Source organism: Sorex fumeus, unplaced genomic scaffold, assembly GCF_029834395.1.
Source record: "Sorex fumeus unplaced genomic scaffold, SorFum_2.1 ptg000037l, whole genome shotgun sequence".
Lineage (NCBI taxonomy): Eukaryota > Metazoa > Chordata > Mammalia > Eulipotyphla > Soricidae > Sorex > Sorex fumeus.
Window position 1 is genome coordinate 72,072,558 of NW_026606094.1, and position 8,421 is coordinate 72,080,978.

The window sequence follows — 8,421 nt, forward strand, 5'->3', positions numbered from 1 at the left end:
ACCATTTCCCCGGTGGTCGGGTGGCCTAGGGGGGCTCAGCAGAGAGACAGAAGCCCTCATCCTCGGGACTACCACCCTCATTCCCCACTTTACTGAACCACCTCTAACAATTAAAAAGTGAACTCTTCCTCCTCCACCCCAAATCTTTTGTGTGTGTGTGTGTGTGTGATAAAAAGAAATCCTTAAGTTTTTTTCAAGGGAAGTACTAGCATGCTTTTTTTTTTAACTTTAAACACCGTAATTTACAAAGTTGTTCATAATACATTTGTTTCAGTGTTCAATATTCCAACACCGGTCCCACCACGAATGTGCTCTCCCCTCCACTAAGGTCCCTAGTTTCCCAGCCACCCCCCTGAACCTTTTCCCTTAGCAGGCACTAATTAAATGACCTTAGATTTCTTGTTGTAACATATATCTAGTAATGGTTGTTGCTTAAAGCCATGGCCCGAGGATTACTGAGCTATTAGGTGCGTGTAGGGCCTTCTGTGTTACTATTTCACTCACTAAGCTTCGTGGGATTCCACTCAATTTTCCCATCTAAGTTTCTTGTTTCTTCTGAGCTGTCAGTTCTGTGAAGTTTGGACTTGTTTCATGGCTGCATATGTGGCTGTTCGCTTCAGGGGCTTTGAAGCTGGGACAATAAGCTGCAGGTGTCTTTCTGGCATTGCTCTGAGATCAGTGGTGAAGCTGGACCATTTCTTCCCCACCCCCTACTTTATTTAAACACCATGGTTTACAAAATTGTTCATGATGATTTGTTGCAGGCATTCAATATTCCTACACCAATCCCACCACCACTGCCACCTTCCCTCCACCAATGTCTCCATTTTCCCAACCACCCCTCAAGCCTGCCCCCATAGCAGGCCCACAATGATTTATTTTATATTGCTTGTTACCACTAAGTGGCTAATAAAATTATTTCAGTAAAGGTAAATTTGTGAAAATTGTTGTATCTCACCATGGGGATATCAAGTTCTTATCTGAGGGTTTACTAAGCTATTGTTGCAAGTTAAGCTTTCTGTGTTACTGCTTCTGTTAGTTGAGATTAGTTAGCTTCTACATTATATTCCCACCCAATCTGGTATACTCCTACTGGGATGTTAGTATTGTAGAGTTTGGAGATGTCACTCCAGAAAATCCAGAATACTTAATTGGGCATTCCAGTCAGAGGCATGCTGAGAGTAGCCGGGATGTGAGTGAGGTTGAAGGGACTTTGGTAGGGTGGGAACTTGGTCCACCCTCCTCCTGAGGCCACTCCAGAGGCCTAAGCAGGGACCAGGTATCCAAGAAATTTTTGCTCTAGTTGATCTCTTTCAAGATTTATGAGTCTCTGGAACAAGGTTAGCAGATGACTTACAAGCTGGCGTTGGAGGGACATGGGTGTGGCTGCCACACAGCTGGAAATATGGGCAGATGTGGGGAGGTGCCCATCTGGACTTCCAGAAGGTCTGGAGATTTCGAAGCTGGGTCATTTGTCTGGCAGAGGTGGAGCCTTATGGGGGTAGGTGGAGAGCCGGACCCTCGGCAGGGCTAGAATTTAGTCTGCTGTCATCCCACCTAGGGTTCAGAGATCTTGGTCTAGTAGTGACTGGGCACAGTGTCCTCTGGACACTGAGCTACCAGTGTCTCTCCAAGATTAGTCTTGAAGCTGGGCAGCACTGTAGGATGACTAGTTTCCTAGGGACAATCTGAGCAGAAGAGCTGAAACAACAGCACACTCAGGTTCTTGTCTGAGCAGTTAAGATTGAGAGCAAAGGATCGGAGATGAGATGGTTCAATTTAGCAGAAATCTTATTTGAAAAAAGGAAAGGCAAGACAGGGTCACCTCCCACCCCCAATCTTAACAGAGTGTACCTCATTTTGGTGGGCGTGTTGCCTTAGTTTGCTGAGTTGTGCCTTTACCTATCAAGAGAAAAGTGATTATAATCTGCAATATTATCCGCCTGGATAAGGAAGATTCTAGGTCCTTCTAGAATATTTCCTATGCTCTGTGTTGACTTTATTATAGATTTGATTATAAGAAAGAAAAAAACAGCAATCTGTTTAATTATATATATATATATTATCATTGAAGTTTAGGTAACATAATTACAATAGTGTAACTGTTTATGATTTTGATGTACAAAGTTACTGTACCTTCACCACCACCAAACTGCCCAAGACCCCTTACCACTGTCCTTGTGTCCCTTCCTCCTCACTCTTCCCCTCTTCTCCCCTCCCCTCATTGCTTTGTAATCTCAGTTCTGTAACCAAAGGTCAAGGGTTTACCATTCAATATTATCTGTTCCATCCTTTGTTTCTCTACATAAAACAAATGAGTGAAATTGTCTGATGTTTGTCCTTTTCCCTCCCATTTATGTTGTTTTCGGGGTACACCCAATGGTGCTTAGGGCTTAGTCCTGGTTCTGTGTTCAGGGATCACTCCTGGCATGCTAAGGGTTTCTTATGGGGTACTGGGGGTAAAACCCAGATTAACCATGTGCAAGGTATGTTTCTTAACTACATAGGAATAAGAATATGTGCTCTTTCTCCAGGCTCCTTCCTTTGACTTATTTCACTTAATATGATACTCTCCAGTTCCAAGTTGGAGCAAACTGAAAGATTTCATCTTTTCTTATATCTTATAATATTCCATTATCTATATACCACAACTTCTTTATCTATTCCATTCATATATTATTGGACATTTAAGTTGTTTCCATGCCCTGGCTAATGAACATAAGTGTATACATATATGAATATTATTTGTGTTTGTGTAATATATACCAAGAAATGGAATCATTGAGTCATGGGGGAGTTCTAGGTTTACTTTTATTTGGGTAGGGGGGCACACCCATCAGTGCGCAGGGATTATTATCTGCTCTCTGCTCAGGGATCAATCCTGGCAGTGCTCTGGACTCATATGCAATGCTGGTGATTGAACCAGGGTCAGCTCATGCAAGGCAAGCTCCTTAGCCCCTGTACTATCCCTCCAATTCCACTACTCAAATTTTTTTGAGGTCACCACACTGTTCCCCACTGAGGTTGAAACAGAGGACATCCCCACCAACAGTATAAGAGAGCTCCATTCACTGCATCCCACCAACACTGGTTGGTTCAAGTCTTCTTGATACTGGTCATTCTCACTGGTATGAACCATCATCTCATTTGTTGCTTTGATTTGCATTTACCTGATAATAAGTAATGAACATTTTTCATATGCTATTAGCCATATGTATGTTTTCCTTTGGGAAGTATCTGTTCATTTCCTCTCCCCATTTTTGAATAGGCTTATTAGTTTCTTTTTAGCTCTTTATCTGTTGCATGGTGTACAGATATTTTATCCCATTCAGTAGGGTTTCGTTTTATTTTAGCCTCATTTTATTTGGCCATGTAACAACTGTTTTGTTTTATTTTGGAATCATACCGGAATGGTGCTCAGGGGATATTTCTGGCTCCGTGCTTTGACCATTGGGGAGACTGTATGTAGTCCAAGGATTAGAACTGGGGTTGTCAGTATGCAAGGAAATCACTTTATACCTCCATTGCTATCTCTCTGGCCCCTGCCATGTAAGAACTTTTTAAATTGTTGTCCTCCAACTTGCTCATTCACAATAGGAGCAAATGTTATTTGATTTGATCGCCATAGAAAATAATAATGGAGAGTCTTAAAAAAAAAACAAGACCAGAGCTCCCATCTGACCCAGTGATTCCACTTCTTGGCAGCTACTCCCAATACATTAATTTGAAAAGATATTTACAGACATTGCTGTTAATTACAGTGCCAAGTACAATAATCAAGACATGAAAACACCCCAAATGTCCAATGATAGATGAATGAATATATATATATATATATATATATATATATATATATATATCTGTGGACATAAAGGTAAAAAAAGGTAAAGGCCCTCCCGTTGATCATCGATTTGCTCGAGCGGGCCCAGTAACGTCTCCATTGTAGGGCGTTTGCCTTGCACGCAGCCAACATGGCCGACCCGAGTTCGATTCCTCCGCCCCTCTCGGAGAGCCTGGCAAGCTACCGAGTATCTCACCCGCACGGCAGAGCCTGGCAAGCTCCCCGTGACATATTCGATATGCCAAACACAGTAACAACAAAGTCTCTGTGGACATATGTAATTATATATATAATCATATATATATGTATATGAGCCTCATGCATGAGTGAACCCCCACAGAACCAGGTAAAGAAGAACTTTGCGACCTTGGACTACAGACTCAACGGAACCCGGAAACAAAGATCCTCTGCCTGCTTCCACCAATCTCCAGCGACCCAGAGATCACACCCAGAAGACCCACCCTGCCGGAGCCAGATAAATACCTCATCAGCCGACCTCCACTACCTCCACTACCTAACTGCCAACATGCTCCAGGCTGTTTTCTGGACCGCGTGGCCGCAAAGCCACAAGACACTTCCTACCCATTTTCCATAATTACCACACCATATTTGATGGGGTTCAGACATTATATATGTATATATATCCATATATATATAATGTATATATATCGGAGAGCTGGGGAAGCTACTGAGAGTATCCTGCTCACCTGGGCAGAGTCTGGCAAGCTACCCATAGTGTATTCGATATGCCCAAATCAGTAACGATAGGGCTCATTCCCCTGACCCTGAAAGAGCCTCCAATCATTGGGAAAGACGAGTAAGGAGAGGCTGCTAAAATCTCAGGGCTGGGACGAATAGAGACGTTACTGGCGCCCGCTCGATGAACAACGGGATGACAGTAATACAGTGATATAATCATATAATGCATATGTCATTTAACATATATGTGTTATATAATTATATGTGTATACACATATATGTGTATATATATATATATACAGTCACTGAATGGAATATTACGGAGTCATAACAAATGATGAGATCATGCAGTGACTTGGATGGAAAAGAAGGGCATCATGTTAAGCAAAATAAGTCAGAGGGAGAAGACAAATACCAGCTGACTGATATTTGTCTTTATCTGTGTATCATTTGTCTTCATCTGAATTACAGGTACATGTCACTCATCTCTGGCATATATATAGGAAGACAAAACAAAGAAAGGGACAAGAAGATAAGATAGAAGCCCTGGCCCTGGGTTACAGAACTGAGTATATTGAGCAAGGAGGGGAGTAGGGGAGGGGGAGGGAATGGAGAGGGAGATGGGAAGTAACATGGACACATTGGTGAAGGGTTGTGGGTACTTGAGTGATAGTGAGGTGTGATTAACTAACTGTACACCAAAAATGTAAACATAAATACTATTGTTAACATATGACATAACTGTAAAAATTAATACTTCAAAAATTAATTTAAAAAATCACAGATGTGGGAATTAACCCAAAACTACAATCTTCTGTTCTTGCAGTTAATGCATTTCTAGGAAAACCACTGTATTTAATTAATAGGTCAATTGTTTTATAGCCAGAAGTCTGTCTTTTTGTCATGAGAATTTTTCATCTTCTGACAAAAAAGTGCTTGTTGAACAAGACTTTATAATTCACTTGATCATTTGACATACCATTACTCATTGATTTGCTCAAGTGGGCACCAGTAACGTCTCGATTTGTCCCTGTCACGTGCTAGTGTAGCCCAATGGCATCTGCTCGCTCCAGGAACACGAAGAGCCTCAAACCATTTGTTCATGGTCTTGATGAAGAAGTCTGACCATCTCGTAGGTGGGCAGCCACGAGATCTTTTGACATAACATGGAATCCAGTCGGTAATAGCTCTAGTCCAGCGGTTATCTCCAAATCGCATTATGTGTCCAGCCCATCTGATTTTTGATGCCTTGGCAAACGAGACAGTGTCCCTGATTCTTGATTGCTGACGGAGGTCAGAACTCCAGATTCCTTCTATCACTTGAGTGAAGTGTGATACTCCAAGCATAGCTCTTTCAATTCCTCTTTGGGAGACCCGAATAGCGTTCTCATCCTGTTTTCATAGGGCCCATGTCTCTGAGGCATATGTTAATGCAGGAAGAACAGTGGAATCAAAGAGATGTGCCCGGAGTCGGAGGTTCTTCATTCTCTTAGCTGTTTCTTTGATGCTCTTGAAGGCATTCCATGCTGCTCTCTTCCTCCTGCACAACTCAGGTGCCAGGTCGTTCATCATGTTGAGTTCTCGACCTAGGTACACATAACTGCTACATTTGAAGATGTTCGTTCCATTGAGAGCAAATGAAAATCAGGAACGAGTCCATTTCTCATGAACACTGTCTTTGTGAGATTCAGCTACAATCCAACCTTTCCACTCTCACGGTTGAAGTTGGCCAGCATTTGTGCTGCTTGGCTAATGTTTGGTGTTATTAGAATGATGTCATCAGCGAAGCGAAGGTGGTGTTGTTGCTGACTCCCATTCATTCCCATTCCAATCGTTGCATGACATTCTCGAGGGTGTCACTGAAGAGTTTCGGTGAAATGGTATCACCCTGACGAACCCCTCTCTTGACATGGATGATCGCTTCCTTGTAGAATGGTGAGATCCTGGTAGTGAATCCATAATACAGCTCATGGAGAATCATGATGTATTGAGTTTGAACACCCTGTTTGGCTAGGTCTTCGATGATCGCTTCAATCTCAACCTTCTTTAAATCAATGAATGTTAGACAGAGAGGCATCTTGAACTCCCAAGAAACCTCAATGAGCTTGGTTACCTTGTGCATATGCTGAATCCTTTTCAGAACCCGGCTTCCTTGCATGGTTGTCCTTCATCTAGTGTTCTGCCAATGCAGATCGGGCAATAGTTGCCAATGTCATGGATGTCTCTCTTCTTGTACAGAGTAATCATACCTCATTTGGAACAAATCACTTGGATTATGAAACGTGGATTTTTAAGAGTCCCTCTTTCAAAGAAGAACAGAAAATCATTTTATATATTTTGATTACAAATTTAAGTAATTTCTTTCTCTTTGGAATTTCCTGGATAAGCAGGTGATACTTTAAAAAGAAAAGCCATAGTAAAAAATGCATGAAAGCTTGCTTTATCTTGAAGCACACATACTAAAAAAGATTGGAAGGAGAAAGGAGGGTAGGAAGGAAAGAGGAAAGGAGGAGTAGGGAGGGAGGAATGGAGAAGGAAGAAGGAAAGGAAGAAAGAGGGAGGGAAAGAGGATGGTGAAAAAGGAAGGCAGGAACAAGAGAAGGAAGGAGGGTAGGAAGGGAAAGAAGGAAGGAGGGAACGAAGAAGGGGAGGGAGGAAGGAGGACAGGGGGGACAATGAAGAAAAGAAGAAAGCGAAAAATAAGGAAAGGAAGGAAGGAAGGAGGGAGGGAGGGAGGGAAGGAGGGAGGGAGGGAGGGAAGGAGGAAGGGAGGGAAGGAGGAAGGAAGTAGGCCAGAGCAATAGTACAGCAGGTAGGGCACTTGCCTTGCATGGTGCAGACCTAGGTTCCATCCCTGGCACTACGTATTATCCCCCAAGATTGCCAGGAGTGATCCCTGAGCACAGAGCCAGGAGAAAGTTCTGAACACACTGCCAGGTGTGGTCCAACCACTCTCCTCCCTAGGAAAAAAAAATGAATGAGCCCAATTCCTATCACAGGATTACAAGATTAGATTAGACACAGTGAGGACATTCTTATTTTTCAGGTCACTTAATTTGATAAGTTAATTAAAATAACTTATTTTAATTAACTTAAAATCGCTGGAGCGATAGCACAGCGGGTAGGGCGCTCGCCTTACAAGCGGCCAACATGGCCGACCCGAGTTCGATTCCTCCGCCCCTCTCGGAGAGCCCGGCAAGCTACCGAGAGTATTCGATATGCCAGACACAGTAACAACAAAGTCTCCAATGGAGACGTTACTGGGCCCGCTTGAGCAAATCGACGATCAACGGGAGGGCCTTTACTTTAAAATAACAACCCCTCTCAGAGAAATACCTAGATTGATGTGTCTGATGGGATAATTAGGTGCATGTATGTAGGGTCAGGAACCTCAAAGATCATCTTGGAATCTGGGTTGTTTATACTCTAAACTCCTTGATGGCAAAAACTGAACCCTGTGCGACCTTAACTGGATCCTGTGCAGCTTCCATTGGCAGCTGAACAATATTCCGTAATTGTTTGCTGAGCTGAATTGATTTGAAAGACTATGGGAACTTACAAAATCAGGAAATTGTTACATAGGAGCATTACCTTCCTCATAAGGACAACATTCACCAAGAAAAATGTTCAGTAAGTATCAACGCAAAGGTGGCCCCCCGAGCGGACCTTCTCTACAAGGGAATAAGAAACGTTTCTTTACTATGGAATGCAGCTTTTGTTTATTAAGGAAAACGGAGTTGGAAACTAGAAATGTGCGAGCCTGACAAGTTTCCAGAATCGCATGATTCCGTTAAGTAGAGGGTGTGTGCCACGGGTTCATCTTGTCATAACCTTTCCCGGTGGCCACCTGCCAGGTCTTTCAGGGTGGAGTCACGTATTAC